Source organism: Melozone crissalis, unplaced genomic scaffold, assembly GCF_028551555.1.
Source record: "Melozone crissalis strain CALT ecotype California unplaced genomic scaffold, PUWL_Pcris_2 ptg000027l_1, whole genome shotgun sequence".
NCBI classification, from domain to species: Eukaryota; Metazoa; Chordata; class Aves; order Passeriformes; family Passerellidae; genus Melozone; species Melozone crissalis.
The window spans coordinates 22,527,162-22,544,087 of record NW_026535805.1 but is presented as its reverse complement, the minus strand read 5'-3'; the positions used below and the strand labels follow the sequence as shown (position 1 = coordinate 22,544,087).

The 16,926-nt window shown below is 37.4% G+C and overlaps 1 protein-coding gene across 20 annotated transcripts in view; it reads right to left on the bottom strand.

The window, feature by feature from the left end:
• The window catches only part of AFDN (afadin, adherens junction formation factor), a 115,675-nt gene that overhangs the window by 84,395 nt on the left and 14,354 nt on the right, over window positions 1-16,926 (bottom strand). The gene's annotated exons all lie outside the window — the stretch shown is intronic.

Below are 16,926 nucleotides of genomic sequence, written 5' to 3'. Positions count from 1 at the left end.
TAACCATGATGCTCCACAAAACAGCCACAGTATTTTTATAATTGATTTTAAGTTTCAATCCACTTGTTTGATCGTTGCAAAAGACAACACATAAGCCTTCTGCAGAAGTATCATGAAGCACAATCATGTCTCATTTAGAACACTTATTTCCCTTTATACAAGGGAAATAAATGTTCTAAATGAGACCCCCACCTCACCCCACCACCATCTCAAGGTACTGCTGAAGCAAGAATTTTAAAAGAGAAAAATGAGCACATTCCTAATCTTTTCCATGCAGTATGTACTGTGTGAGTACATGAGATAAGATTCAAGCAGCTTTTTTTCAAAGGTTTTTTTTGTTTGTTTTGTTTGGGTTTTTTTTTTTTTTTTAGGGAGAGCAGATTATTTACTGAGGACACATTCTACTGCCAAGTAGCCATGCTTTTAATCTGCAGATTTTTTAACAACACAGTACAGACTGAAGAGCAAAGGTCCATTCAGAGAAGATGCAAGAAACAATCCAGGAAGCTTTCTAAACTACCATGTTGTTTGTTGTTGTTGTTAATATTAGTAATATCAATAATATTACAAGTTACAACTTATTTCTACTTCCAGGTACTAACGAAGCAGATGAGACAAAAGTGTATTCTGAATTCTCAAGATACAATGTCTGTATAAGCAAGTTTTGTTTTCATTTTCCAAAATGAAGTAATGTGTTTTTCTAATATTGGCATTTGACAACCTGGATATAAAAACAACTGAATGCAGTGACCACTGACTGTCCATTATCCCCCAATCTCTTCTACAGCTGCTTCTCAAGCTGTGTCTCCACAAACCATGTCCTTGTCCTCTCCCCTCTACTTTTTCCAAAGTTTTCTGCTAAAAAAAAAAAAGACTGCACAACAGCATCACAATCTTCTATCACTTCTCCATATAAAAGTCATTTTAATGTTTAATTTCCATTACATTCCAAACTGTACCTTGGGGCATTGCTTGGACTATTATAGTTTTAAATAAAAGTATTTGATGACATGGAAGTAATTGGTTTCATATTTCAAAAAAATCAGGAAATAGGAGACCAAAAAAACCAAAAAGATCCCTTCTAGTCTTCATCATTTTTTTGATATCGTGTTTGTGTGTGTGTATAGCTGCAGTTCAAGCCACATTTAACTTTGCAGCCACATGCTCAGCAGATAAATCCCAACTGCACAGAAACAGATGCCACCACTCACACTCAGACAACAAGGCAGGCACTGCACTTAAATTTCCACTCTCCACTCTAACTCTGCATTAAAGTGTTTATTTTTCAGAGTTTTGTGTTTCATCCTCAAACACATTCACAACTGAATTTCTCTGTCAAGAATGCTAGGCACATTCACTGCAGTTTCTGTGTCAGAAAAGGGGCTGAAGAACAAAAATTGCTTGTCCTAAACCAGGTAGATACTTCTGTATCTATTATTCCCTGATATATTCTTGTAAGCAAAGGAATCTCCCCAAAACACTTACAAATCTCTTGAAACTATTTTTCTCCAAAGATAAGAACTGTCATTTATCAAAAAGAAATGAAAATGTTTTCTGGATTTCAAGAGTGACTGATTACTTAAGTGTATAAACACTCCTAAATTCCTCTCAGGAGTTTATATGCACGATAAGCAATTTAAGCAATCTATTATCAATCACATTTGGTATTTTGTGTATCTGCAGTACAAGTTCATGGATCATGCAGGAATGCAAGGATACAGACCAGCCTTCAGCCACACAAGTACAGTCAATTGTCACAAAATTTTAATTCTGATCATCTAGTTCGCAAAACATATTTTGGAGATCATACAGCAAAAGTCAGCTTTTTAGGCCTTTCAAATAATAAAGGCAACTTTCCTCAACTACAAAGCATAATTATTCCTTTTTATTAGTATCAAATGAAGTTATGGTAGTTTCCAAAAACATATCCTACTGAAAAGGTTTCAACTTACATAATAGTTTCCAGTTAACCATTGTTTCCCTGTTTTACAAACAAAAGTAAGCTGCACCTCTTCTTCATTAGGCACAAAGGAAAGAGTTCATAGAAGCATTTCAAATGTCCAGTTAATGACTTTTTGCATAAAGTCAATGACAGGCAGTAACTGCTTTAAAACCAACGGAACAAATGTTCCAAAAATGTGTCTTCAGAAAACAAAAACACAAACACACAAAAGCATCAGAATGAAACACCTGAAACACTTTCATAAAGTGAAACTACGTCATAATTCTACAAAATCCTGTGGAAAGCTTCCATTAAACATTCTTAGAAAACATCTGCCTTCTCCATGCTATCACTCTCCTCTGACATTCCCCTTGAGGACCTCAGACCATCATTAAATGAAAAGGAGCACTACAAAAGCAGGAAGCAAACAAACTTTAATACATAATGAAGTCAGTCACACAGAGCACCCAAGTCACACTTAAAACTGAAGATGTGAGGCATAAGTTATCATATAAATTCCCTCCAATTTTTTCCATGAGGCTTCACAAAAGTGACTCTGGTTTCTCAAAACAGTTGGATCTTTAAATCTAGTTCCCAGTTACTTACTGTCAAGTGTGGATTTCTGCTTTAAAGCAGTAAAGCATTATTACTTTAATGAGTAATAATCAAGATCACTCATTTGAAGTTATGCTACAGAGAAATCCAAGTAAGTAAAGGATAGAGGGAAGAGCATCTCAAGCTCCCCTCTCCAATTACAAAGAGTGGTTATATATACATGTGAAAAGTGTTAATAATTATGGAAGGCAAAGGTGTTTAATACTTTGGCAATCCAAAACAAAGAAAATTCCCCCAAAAAAAGAAAAAATCACATCCAAACCTCTCTTTCTGCCAATCATCCCACGCTTTTTACACAGTCAAGAAGGTATATGGAAAACAAGTAGTAAGAGATAAAAAGACTGCACTGTACATGAAGCTCAGAAAAAGCCTGCAATGTGACACAGTGGGACTTGCAGCAGGGAAACCTGAACTTCCTGAAGAATCTGAGAAGCTTCTGCAAACAAAACAGTAATATCCAGGAGCCATAATCTACAGCCATGCTCACATGAGAAAGGAAACCCCTGCTTTAAAGTGTCAGAGATAATGTGAGTATTTATCACAATATGTAGGGCACAGCAATGAATGAGATCAAACTACTACTCCCACAAGCCAGCAAATACCTACAGGCTGTTAAAACTCCTATCCCACCTGTATGCATCACAAAACACTACATACTTCAATACTTAAAGAGTATTACCCATTCTGTGAACTATTCAGTCTCTGGAGCAGCAGAGAATATACAAGCTTCCCTTCAGAAATCCTCATCTGCACCCCCTCCAAGAGGCTTTGATCTCTTTCAGCTGCATTGATAACACTGTTTGCCTCGCAAGCACATTCTGCATGACTGCATCTAGAAAATACTGAAATCCAGCACTAAGAACATCACATCTTTCTTCGTGCCCCATTCAAATTCTGCAAGCAAAAATCTACAGAGAACTAAGCTGCAATTACTATTCAGGTACATGTGCTTGCTGCTCAGGAGTTTTGCTAATAGAATATAAATAACAATAAAACAAATCCACAGTGCAAAAAGTAGAATTAAAGCACATACAAGTTGCTTTCAAATGAATTCGGGTCACAATACTGATATAACAGGTCAGCATAGCAACAGTATTATCACTGCAGAATATTCTGAAACATTCATATAATGCCTTTGTATCTGACCTGTTGTCAGTCTACACAGTAAAATGGAATTGCTTCCTTTGCCTCTCCAAAAGCCTTATGTATGCAACAAATCTGTGGAATTCTAATGAGTACAAGAATATTTTAAAAAAAGTTCTATGATATTTTAAAACCCACTTAAATCAGTAAGGCAATAAGCACTGTGAAATTACATGAGGGTGAGGTTTCTAGCACTCATTCCCAATTCTAGCACTCAATTCCAATAATGACCCAACTTGAAACTTGAGGACAGACAATACTATTAAAAAGGAATTTCAAATAGTGGGGGTGTTTTTTTTTAAATCCTGGTAACTGTTATAAACTGTTTCTTGTGTCAAAAAGAAACACAATGTTCTTGTTAAGCTACAGTTTTTGAGTTAAGTTCAAAAAGTGCAGCTTCATGATAAAAGACTACCTTTAATCTAACAGAAAAAAGGAAGGACAATACAGATGAAAAAACAGCTCCTATAAAAAAATAATTTTCATCAGCTTTACTTCCTCTTCCAAACCTCTGACACCTGGATCAACAAAGACTTGCCACTACAGAATGACTCATTCTGCCACACTTCAGACACTGTAATGTCCACAGAAGCAGGACCAACAGCTGACCTTTCTGTCAGAGAGAATTACCAATAACCCACAACATGAAGGTCATAACTAAGTGAAACCTCCTCTTTATTTTCCTGAGGAAAATTGCATCTTATAAACCAACCCCACTACATTTTGAAACAAAACCTCAAAACCAAAAGATAAGAGATACTACAAACACTTTCACAATATAAATGTAATGCAATGAAGTCAATGCAAAAGCCACTGCACTGTATAACAAACAGTACACAAAATCTTAAACTAAGGCCAAAATTCATGTCTGTAAATATCACATCCAGTACAAAAGGACTAAATTTCATAAATGCAGCTTTAATGCAATGAACCCTGAATTATCACAGATGTAGATATTTTACTCTATACTTTATATGCATTGTCCCTGCTTCCTGTTGCTTATCTGTCCCCAACAGCAAGACTAATTAACACAAAAACTCTTGGGATTAAACAAACACTATTGTAATCTTCAATATTTTCCTGCTAACTTACATCTCACAGATCAAAAAATTAAGTTTCAAAAGAGACCCATCTAGACCAGGTAGATGAAGCAGCTCCTACCGACTTAAAAATAAAACAAAACCAGTTGTTTTCAGAGTGGTCTTTTACCAGAGCCACATTCTGTGGTGCCATCAACCCTACTTCATTCTGAATACACCAGTTTTCATAGCCTTTTACAAAAGATATATTACACAAGCAACATGAACTGTCTTCACATAAGGTTTATGAGTCAAAAAGCAGCTTTTCATTAAAAATTCTAAAATTTGCCAAGGGCACTCCTCAAAAGCATGACAGACATTACCTTCCAATCCTTAATTTTCAAACCAGCAGTACTGATCAGCAAAATCAGCACAGCACTTGCAACACAGCTGCTGCCTGCCCCCTGCAGGGTGTGCTTTGTTAAGCTGCGATGGACAGCATTTACACAATCAACCAGAGCAGACCCGTATCTGTTCTTTGTACAAAATGAAACCTGCAGCCAACTGAAGAAATCAAACAAAAATGTTTTCAACAATAAGCACTACCAACAGCTTGGTAACTATTTAATCATTCATCAGCCTGATTACATTCAAAATAAAAATAAAGCTACAGAAGATTTAAATCATATCCCCAAGTTAAAACATACCACCAGTTACAAACTATATTAATGCTGGTATCATATAGAGGCTCTCCCAATACTCATACTGAGGGCCTTGTAGCAACTGTCAACACATACTCTGAAAAAAAATATACCCCACAAAAGCTTGTTAAGAAAGCTGTTGTTATGATTATTATGATTAGGAAAATTGTTTGAAGGCAGTGATGTGACATTAAGGAAACAGAAAAGAGATTGATGTACATCTGGTGTATCAAAATATCCTGAAGGTCTCCAACAACGGGAGAGAGGTACAGGCAGAGCACAATCATACCTGAAACCACGTAAAAAGCAAGTCAAAACCAAACAAAGCCTCTTTTGAATTAACATGACATATTTAAAAGAGGAAAAATAACAAAGAGCAATGGGCCTCAAATAAAATATTGCTTACCTTTCTACTATTTATTTACAACCTGTTGTGCAACTAAGACAATTGCTAAGGAGCAACACCAGAAAACTTAGAGAAGAATTAAAAGTACAGACAATCCCCTGTAACACTTTTCAGATGCATCTTAAAAACCCACTGAAATAAATTGGAGTTCTCCATACTATTTACTGTGTTAAAAACTGTTCCTTTTGAACAGTTCCATTTAGAGGAAAAGAAACAGGTTATTACACCCACCTCAAACCAAAATACAACAGGAAAACTGAAGGGTGAGAATGAAAGTTCAGGCACTAGAAAGTCTGATTTTTCACTGTCATTGCTACTTGCAGAGCTGCAATCCCTGTATTTAAAATATCTTCAGACATCAATCAGGCCACAAAAAAGACTGCCCTTACTCACGTTAACATTAAAAGTGCAGACACACAGTCAGCAACAGAAACTCCAGGGCTGCAGAAAGCACTTCCTCATACTGACACACTCATTCCCACCTCCTCTCTTATGCCAGGCACCAGCATCCTGCAGCTGTACAGCAACATCAATAAGGTTAACTCGGAAGATATTTCTCTTCCCTTCGTTCAGTGTGCAGGAAATTGTCAGAGCCAGCAGCTGGGGGAAACTCTCCTGCTGGCACCTTGTGTCAGTTTGAAGGAACCATGAAACAGCAACCTCTGCCAAGCTGGACACTTCATTCCCACTTCTGCCCCAGCACCGGCACGTACCTGCCTCCAGCACGATAAGCCAGCAGGCTCTTACTGCTTTTTGTCTCAGGCTATGCTGGCTCGGCTGGGAGTCTTGACACAGCCAGATAAGCACCAGACCAAAGAAGGCAGCAGAAATGCAGCAGCCCAGCAGAGAGAGACTGGCAGTCCTGATGAGCTGAGTGGAAACTGTAGTTTGTTACAGGAATGGCAAATCTCTCAAATATTTTAAATACTTAGTCCACAATCACATGGCATTTAGATAAATTATTTTCTACAGTCACAAAGTAAAATTTAGAATATTGTAATCTTAAGGCTATTCCTATAACAGGCATACAAACTGTTAGATTCCAGAGTTACATGATAATTTCTCTACAGCTTAAAAAGATTAGTTTTTCCTCTGTAATAAAACTCTGATACAGAAATGTCTTAGGAACAGTCTTAAAACCATAAAAAATAACAATACAAGTAGTTGGCAAATTCATCTGTGAAACTACTAGAAGCTGAAAAGATACTTCTTTTTGAGTGAAAACTCAGTATTTCTAACAGAAATGTCAATCTACTTACAGCAGAAAGCTGCACTACAGAAAAAAAAAAAACATTTCCACCAGCAATCAAACTCATGAAGCCTGGTTTCTTGTGGTTGTCTTTCGAAAGCTGATCACAGTTTTATTATAGATGGCACAAATAAAATTATTCTTAACATTTCCCTCCCATACAGATTCTCTAGTGTCCAGAAGTACATATACTAGTTAGTACAAACTAAATCAAATTTCTTGTCTGTTTCTGACCTCTTACAGCGGCAACTTCACACTCCTGACATAGGCTGAAGATTCAATCAAAGAACCAACAGACCAAATAAAACCCAGATTTGACAAGCTGGTGCCCATTGATAAGCTGTCACCAGCAAATACGTAGAGCAGCTCAGAAACCATGCCCACTTCAACCACCTCACATTCACTTGACAAAACATTCATATTTATTTGCTTTCAGTATATCCTCTATATTTATATAGGACCTCTATATTTATATAGGAAATAATATAAATCAACTCTCACAACAGGACAAAAAAACCCCGGCACCAACAATCCTTTAAATGAACCACTGTAATTAATTCTTGTAATTAGCACTGCATTTTTACTATTTTAGTATCAGGCTTTAGTATGATGAGGCTATCAAAGGAAACTATAAAAACAGAACCAATTTTACATAATGCAACAAGGGTCATGCCATGTATCTATGCTGACACAGCCAGTAAAGTTTGAGCCAAGTTCTACTCAGTAATGATAAACTTGATTGTGTTAGCCTGGCTTCTCATTCCTGTGGGACGAACTGGAATCAGCACCATACAGGGTTAAGACATCCAGCTACACTGTCTGAACTAGAAAAACGCTGGTGCTATCTGATACACTGATGGAGGAGCTTTGGCAACCAGGCTAATTAGTCAGGAGTTTGAAGCAGGAATGCTAACAAGCCTAACAGAAGAAACAAGCACCTGATTCTCCTGAAGCAGACAAAATGCAGCCCGGAATCTGCATGAAAAAAATAAAAACAGCCCAAACCTCAAAACTCAACATTCTGATTTAAATACAACCTCTGAGTAGGTTTCAAAAAGTTATTTCCCAAATGAATTACGTTAGTCAATCAGGTTTTAAGTAATATTATAACATCAAAATGTACCACTAAATGCAATTTTACTGTAACAAATTCTAGAGAAATGGGGCAAAGGATCTCTTTTTGAACTACTACTGTTTTTCTTCCCTACCTGAAATACTTTCCCCTTTGCTTTTTAAGGGCAAATCAGCCATACTTCAGACTATGGAGTATTGCTACAAAAACAGCTCTGAAAAAAACCCCAAACTGAAAATCTGCACTGATGACTGAAATTATTGAGATGATCTGTGTCGTAGCCAAAGACACACAACCTCTCTGCTTTTATATGCAGCTTTGTCTAGGGTAAACATACACATACACGAGCTAAGGCATCCTTCTGGTTACTTCTACCACACATTCAGAAAAAAAAAGATATTCATTCATTACAACCAAACACATTTCAAATTAACACATTAAATTGCCACACAGTTTTCAACATTAGAAAGCATTAACTTGAATACTAAAAAGAAAATACAGGGTTGACATTACAGCTTCCAAACGGGAGCATGTTCCCAAAAGAGTTGTGGTTTTGTTTGGGTTTTTTTTTAATTCAGTCACTCAAAAACTCCTCCAGGAAGCCTCATTTTTATATTTAAAGGAATCAGGTAATTTCTTAAAACTTACAAAGCAGTTTTTTAACGTCATTAGTTATCTTAATGTTGGTTATCTTCACGTTGGACTACCAAGGCCACAGACAGTTTGTGAAAAATCTATCCAGTAATTCTAATAGTTTGGTAAAATTCATCTGTTGATAGCCTTCTCTCTGCAAATCCTACTTAAACCTGTTGTATAATCTTTGGCAACAGTTTCATCAAGCACTGTGCTTCGTGAATGACATTTAGCCTCAGTTAGTTGCATTTAAAAACAACTGCTGACAGCTAAAAAAGGGCTTTCTCTGCAGAAACACCATATACAATATCTTCATACTGACAGTGGTTTTGTACTCCCTGTTTTGTGATGTCTTCTTTTGACTGTTCTCATACTACAAAATCCTCCATTCCAACACAAAAGCTAGCTCAAAGCACTCCCCAGCATATAAAAAGGTTTATTCCTAAGGCATCTGCACAAGCAAAAACATTACCTTGCTTCTGATTTTACTCCCTCAATGCTCTGTTTACTTTTAGATTTGAAAGAGAAGATACCATGTAGCTATCAAGACAACAATACACTTTAATGTTTTGTACTTGAGCTGGCGCCCATCTCACTGAAGAAGGATTTTACATTCCAATTACCACCAACTTCCTTTTCCCCAATGGGGTTCCACGTTTCTCCCAATCTACAACAGCGTCTGTTTTGCCAGACTGGAAGCAAGTTCATTGGCTGAAAGGTCCTACTCTCTAAACAGGCTTATCTAACAAGAAAATCTCTATACATGAATACTTTCTTCTTTTATGTATCTTCCATATTATTATTATTATTATTATTAATATTATTATTATTATTATTGTTATTATTACAGAACACGGAAGGTATTAGTCACATAGACGTAGAAATAAATTCCCCAAAAAGTCCCTGACTGTTGATTACTGGATGGCTATCTCAAGAGAAAAATAACTCTGTAAATCCTGCTTGTGGCAGCAAGGGAAAATATGACATTAAGCTAATCCAATGGCAACTAACAGTTACATTGGAAGGGGCTTTCCTCATCCCTTTCTACCCCCACTCCAGCTGTGTGTTACTATAATTGTTTCAACACAAGCATTTAGGTGAACTCTAATGAGCCAGTTCAGAGAGAAAAGCCCAACAAGAACTAATCCTAGTCTCCCAGCTTACCTAAGAACTGCACCATGGAGTCACATAAAACCAAAAGCCAGCATAAAGGAGGGATTAAAAAAACCCAAACAAACCTGTTCAATTGAAGAAGGGGTGAAGGGAGCACTCTCTTGCAGCTAGAAAGCCATTTTACCAGCTTTAGCTATAAGTGTGAAACCTCACCCACGAACTTTTCCCTTGTGTAGCTGTTGGCACCCAAAATAAAACCAACAGCAGTAGTTTACAGAGGCAAGGAATGCTTCTGCAGATCCAGAAATCCAACCAATCAGCTGTATGATAGAGGCTGGCTTCCACAGTGGAAACAAACTGGTTATCTGTGGGAATGCAGAAATTTCATCATCCCTGTCTAAACATCTGTTTCACTTGCCTAAGGATGAACAAACAAAACATTATGAAAGTAATACAGTATTTGAAACTCGCTATAATAGACCTAAAAAAGGCTATTAAAACAAAATCAGACTGTAATTCAATTATTAAACCATTTAACTGAGGAGAACTTTAGCCATGGTTTTGTTTTAGTACTAGAGGACACAGCAACTTTCACCTATGAGTAGCACTACACACAAATATACATAGCTCTCTACTGCTTCAACTAAAAGTAACTAAAGGTATCAAATACCAATGTGGCATTATTTTCTATTGTAAATAGTATTTTCTCCAAAACATCAGGAGCCACCAAGTGCAAAGTCCACTAGAGCTCAAATCATCAGCTTCCAACTCTAGCCTCCAATTTTTTTTTAAATGCCCTGAGCATAAAAAGGCAAGGGTTCAGCTCAAGCAGGAATGACACAAATGGTACAGGAATTACTCAGCAATGCCAAGAGATCTTCCACAAAACACTGCTGCATCAGATGTTGTCCACACACAAACACTGGCAGTTTTTACAGAGTCTCCAAAGTCCTACAGAGACCACAGTAGCACCATTCCAACAAAACAAGCCAGAGGAGGAGAGGAAACAAAATTATTAACAGACAATGAGATTTTAAAAAGCAGTCAATTAAAGTCAGTTCAGAGACAGGGTGGGCTACACATGTTTAAAAAGCTCACTTAGATCTGCTGAAGGTAACGTTTTATTGTGCCACCAGTCATTAAAACAGAGAAGCACTCAAAAGCTGAACTATGGGTGTAAAAAGCTACTTTCTTTCTGTAACTGCAGTATTCCATAAGTGCAGGGCCACTGTATTTCCCTTTTTTTCTACTGCTTCACAGTCTCTTATTCCATGCTCAGGACAACAATGCAAACACAGCGACTGTGAGTAATCGCCAACACTATTCCCGATAGAGGAAACAGCAGCTGACCAGTTGATTACATAGGAAGCTCCTCATTTCCTTTGCAGTTCTCTTCATAATAGCAGAAATAATCTAGAGAAAGGTATCTTGTGGTAGTAGCATAAAGACCAACTCCAGCAATTTTTTGTCAGAAGTAATTCAGTCAGAAACCACCAAGAGTTTTTCAAACAATAGTCGAGATACACGTACCTCAGTTCAAAAAAATAGTTTGAATTATAATTGTTATCATAACCTCTCAAGTATTTTGGAGTTGAGTCTCTCATTAGAGTAAGTGTTCTGTGCAAGACTACTCATGTTTTATGAAAAAATATGATTCTCAAAAAGTAGCAAGGCAGCTCTTTTCCCAGTCGTAAACACTAATATATCATTACTTCTTTAAAATGATATAAGACATCTTAAATTATCATTCTGTTGCGATATAAGGTAATGCAGAAATCTAGCGTCACTTTTAGACTTGATGAGGGGTTGAAAGGCAAGTATGGGATTAATTCAATTGATTAAGTTCCCAAAATTTGAAGCAGTCAAGAATTGCTTGCTCACTTCTCATTTTAGCATCAGACCAAATCTAGTCTGGTAGGTCAGCAACCAGACTAATACTGCCCCCTCATTTTGCAGTGCCTTGCTCTTTGTTTCACCAAAGGTTGCCACCGCCTGCTCACAGAAGAGTGAGGAAGTTTCAGAGGGCAGGTCAGTCACATCATCAGTTACAAGACTGGGTGTGTGGAGTTGGGAGGAGATAGAAACAACAAAAAGACAACTGAAAAGCTGACTACTTAATCATCAAAAAGGCATCCTTCACATTACTACTTTCTTCCTCGCCCTTCCTACCCACCCTAGTCTGGAATAAGGAACTTGAAAATAAACAGTGCAATTCTGTATTTGTACATTGCTAACTCTAGGTAGCAGCTTCATTCCTAGAACTGAGAGAGCAGATGATTACAGATATTAGAGAATCCAACTCAACAGCTCCCTTCCAGAGTTTGCTCATCCACCTTTAAGACTTCATGTTGTCATAACCTAGGCAGTCTTCCCCCACTCACTGCAATGACTGTCTTCAGATGAGCACATTCCACTTATGAAAGGAGACCATCAGAAGGATATTTTTCTTCAGGAACTCACAATTCTGATCTCTCAACTTCTGAGGCAAACCAGTCCTGATCTAATGACTTCCCAGGGTGCACAATAAACCTTTTAAAACATGGTTTTTTGGAAGGAAATCCTAGAACAAGCATCTGGATGTAGGGATTAACAGCTAAAGTAGTAGTTCAGCTACTTAAGAATGGCTAGCAAGATTGCATCAAAACAGATTCAAACACAACATGCAGAAAAGGTGACTTAAAGCTTCTTTAAACTTAATATCAACATATACAATTCAATGCTGAGTTTCTGAGATGTTTCTTATTTGGTTTATTTCAGTTTAAAATGCCTATTATATTAAAACTGGCCTAAGAACATTTGCAGAATTAACAGTCTAATGCTACCCAGGTTTCAAAACAGCAACTTAAATTTTAACAGTAAAAATACTCCATTGAAGTAACAAAGTTGTTACAAATATCTGTGGCCAGGCAAGATTATAGTCTGCTTTCAAACTTCAGCATTTCTTCTATCAAAAATGGTACACTACCAGCATGGCCTATTTTTCAGCATCACACAGAGACCAATATCACAATAGCAGAACTCAAAACAAAGAACATGAGGCTGAGTATGAGTAATTGAACTAGTCAGTACACCATACTGTACAAATAGTTTTATACACTAACAATAATCAGGAGTGAAAGCAAATCTTTATTCCCAAAAAACACATATCAACAAAAATAATCCAGCACAGTTCATTCACTGCAACTATCCATTCCAGTAACTAATACAGGCGTGTCACCTGGAGAAGGAAGAAGCACTGGAACAGAAAATGGAAGCAAAACTGTGTACAATTTACACAACTTACAAACACTTCCAGTCCTGCAGCACTAGGACCTCACCCGATCTCCCCTAGGCAATCCCTCACACAGGATACATTGACAGAACACAATTTGATTAAGTCAAAGGATACATGAAGTGATCCTGAAACATTAAGGTATTTTCAGTCTCGAACGTTGTGCAGGATGGGTAGAAGAATGCTGTGCTCAATTTCAAGAAGAATCTAAGCATTTCAATACTCAAAGCTTTCAAGCACATGCCTAAAGGCTTTGCCAAAGGAAATTCTTCAAAGTGGGAGTTTAGGTGGGGTATTTTTGCTTTGTTTTTTGCTTGAGGTTTTGAGTAGATTTTCAGTTCAACAGAATTCAATAAGGGCAGAAGTCCTGACAAATATGAAAGGTAAAATATCTTGCAACAACACAGCCTCAAGAAAAGACTGGCTGGGAAGAAGCTCTGCTAAAGAAAACCTGAGGATCTTGGTGAACAGCAAGCTGAAGATGATTCAGATGCATGGCCTGGCAGCAAAGTCAACATCATGCTTAGCTGTATTAACAGGAGGAATAGAAGCTTTAGGTCAAGTAAAACAATTGTATTGCTCTACCCAACACTCTGGTTTTGTGCTGTCAGTACAGGAAGAACAGAAATCAGCTGAAGTTCAGCAGAGAGCTACAGAATGTTTAGGAGGCAGAAGAACCATCTTAGGAGGCCAGACAGAAGGAACTGGGTTTCTGGCTCCTGGAGAAGAGCTGGCTTTGGGGAGTCCTACAAAGCAGCTCAGAGGATCTGCAAAGAGGCCAAGAAGACAATAAAGCAGTGATCATCAGGGCATGGTGGGACGACAAACACTGGACATTAAGTTGAAACAAAAGCAGCCTTTAAACTGACTATACAGAAAACTCTTTTCATCATTAGGACAGTCAAGCCAATGAAGGAGAGGGCCCAGAGCTCCTGCAGTTACTGGTCCTTAGGGGGTTTTCAATACCTTATGAGAAAAGCCCTCAGGGGCATCAAGACTGACACTTCTTCAAGCAGAAGGTTGGAGCAGAAATCTCCTGATGTCTATTCCAAATCAAAAGATCATATTTTAACATCTTTAATCAAAGGAACATATTTAAACATCTATGGAGGACAGGCTAATTTTCCAAGACTGTTCAGCTACAGAAAACACTAATTGTTACAGCAGCCAACCAGGCAGATACCCCTAACTTAGGCATGACCTCCAACCAACAGGAGAGCTCCCAATACTGAGATGTACCAACATGTGTCCTAACAAGGGCCATGACTAATAAAGGGATGAAAAAAGCTAAATAAAATACTCTAAGTGGCAGCATAACATTTGTAAATTTCTCTTCAAGTACAAGCCCAAATGGCAGACAACAGAGACAGTAAAGCCTATATAAGTGGTTCTACTACACATAAGAAGAGTAATTAATAATGCAATGCAATCTATCACAATTGGAAATAAACTGGAATGGGTATGTACACCATGGAACCATCTAAGATTACAGGATAATTCAGGGAGAAAGGAACTTCAGGAGTTTCCAATCCAAACTCCTAGTGAAAGAAAGGTCATTTCTGAGGTCTTACCAGGCTCTTTTGCAGGTTTCTCCAGCCTGCTCTTAGAAATCTCCACAGACAGAACCTGCACAACCTCCCTGTGCAACCCGTTCCACTACTTGACTATTCCCTGGCATCTGAGAAGTTTTCTTTTGCAGAACACTTTTGTAGTTAGTGAACTGCATAATGATTTCACTTTTAATATAGAAAACATGAACTGTATGCCTGAAATAATACTTCTTTTAACACAGAAGTTCATCCTTCAAGAAAGATTATATAACCAAAAAACAATGAAAGATCAGAAAACTCAACAGATACAGAAATTTAAGGCAAAAACTCAGAAGAAGTGGTTTTGAACAAAAAAAAAATTCAATATTCCCCACCCTCCCTACATCCTCAAACCAGTGAGACTTCCATGGGTTCTACATGTTACTTTTGAAAGCAGTTCAGTCCTGAAGCTCTAGACAGGCACCTGAGTGGAACAAGGGGAGTGATTCATTACCATCAATACACATTTGTTGCTAACCTATAGTTGCTATAGGGTATGTGAGACACAGGAAGGCAGGAGTGGGTGGAAATATTATTATTATTAATAATAATAATAATCACAAACTAACCACAGCAAACAGCTTGATTTTGAGAACACCACAAAGCAACAGAACATCAGAAGAAAACAAACTCAGAAAGCAGGAACAAAAGGGAAGTGGGATAGACCAAGATAAAAGAGAGATCAGGAGAGGAATTATCAGAAGGCTGGAGCACCTCTCCTATGACAGCTGAGACATTGGGGCTTTCAGCTTGGAGAACTGAAGACTTTAGGGAAGCATTTTTATAGCAGCCTTACAGCACCTAAAAGGGGGCTACAAGAAACATGGAGAGGGATTTTTTTACAAGGGCACTTAATGGACAGGACTAAGGGAAATGGTTTTAAACTGAGAAAGAGTAGATTTATATTAGTTGTTATGAAGAAATTCTTTACTCTGAGGTTGCCCAGCAAGGTGGTGGATGCCCTATCCTTGGAACAGTTCAAAGCCAGCAAATACATCTTTTCCCCACAGCCAAATTTTTCAGAAGTTCTTCTGAATGACAAAAAAGAGAAAGCATAATTTTCCCTGTAAGGATGTAGATGTCCATTTTGTAAGCCATTCTCTTCGGACCAATCCATACTAATAAACTTAGATGGAGTCATTTGCAACATCAAAGTCAGAAATGGTAGTTCCAGTAGCCATTCGTTTTTAAGCCGTGATCAAGAACTGGTGAACTCAGACATGCCATTACTCCCTGTCCCACATGCTACCCCCTCTTCATCATCAGTAAGGTTTACAAAAATAAGCACTGAAAATTTTCATGCTTGTTTCAAGAAGAAAGTCATCTCAAGGAGTAGATTTTTACAATAATCAAGCCCAGATCAGATGCATTTTTATTAAAGCAATCCAATTCTTGTTTTTTTTTTTCTTAAGTAAAATTTGTTCACTATTTAAATTCCAATCCTCTAGAATATTCTTCAGCTTTATGAAAAAAATGCTTGAAATGCTTTTATTTTGAAAATACAATCTAATTCTTTCAATACATTGAAGTAAATTTCATACTGCAATTTTATTCTTGCAACTGACTTTTTGGTAATATGTTTCAAACACACAAAAAATATACTTTTTTATTTGCATAGAATATTATTATATACTTTTTAAAAATATAGAACAAGAAAGTGAGAAGTATTTCCCAAGCCATGAAAGTAACTCTGCTCAGGGGAGTCTACTTATAAAAATGCTCATTTCACCTTCAAACAGCACATTTGGTTACCAGAGAGCTGTGTTTTAAAAAGTGCCACCAGCTCTACTCTACAGATTTCTTCTAGAAGAGAACAAATTACTGTTTTTATCATACAACACTAGTTAACAAAACTGGTCTCTACAGCTCTGTTAATCAGGAGTTGCCAGAAGAATGTGTTTGCCAGTGTACTGTGCATGAACTCTCACTTTTAACCAAGTTCTGCACCTCTGCCCAGTAGTTAGTTTTGCAGCCAGTGACACGGCCTGTATGTTTAGTTAACTTCACTTAAATTCCCACCTTTCATTTGTCATCTCTACATTGCAAGAAACTATCAGAAAATTAAGTGGTTGCTTACTTTCAGGCATTTTCTTGCTCTGAAACACAATTGTATCAAATACCCTTAATTTTATCCTTATCAAGGGCCTGTCAGTTGAGTGGCACACAGAGCAAG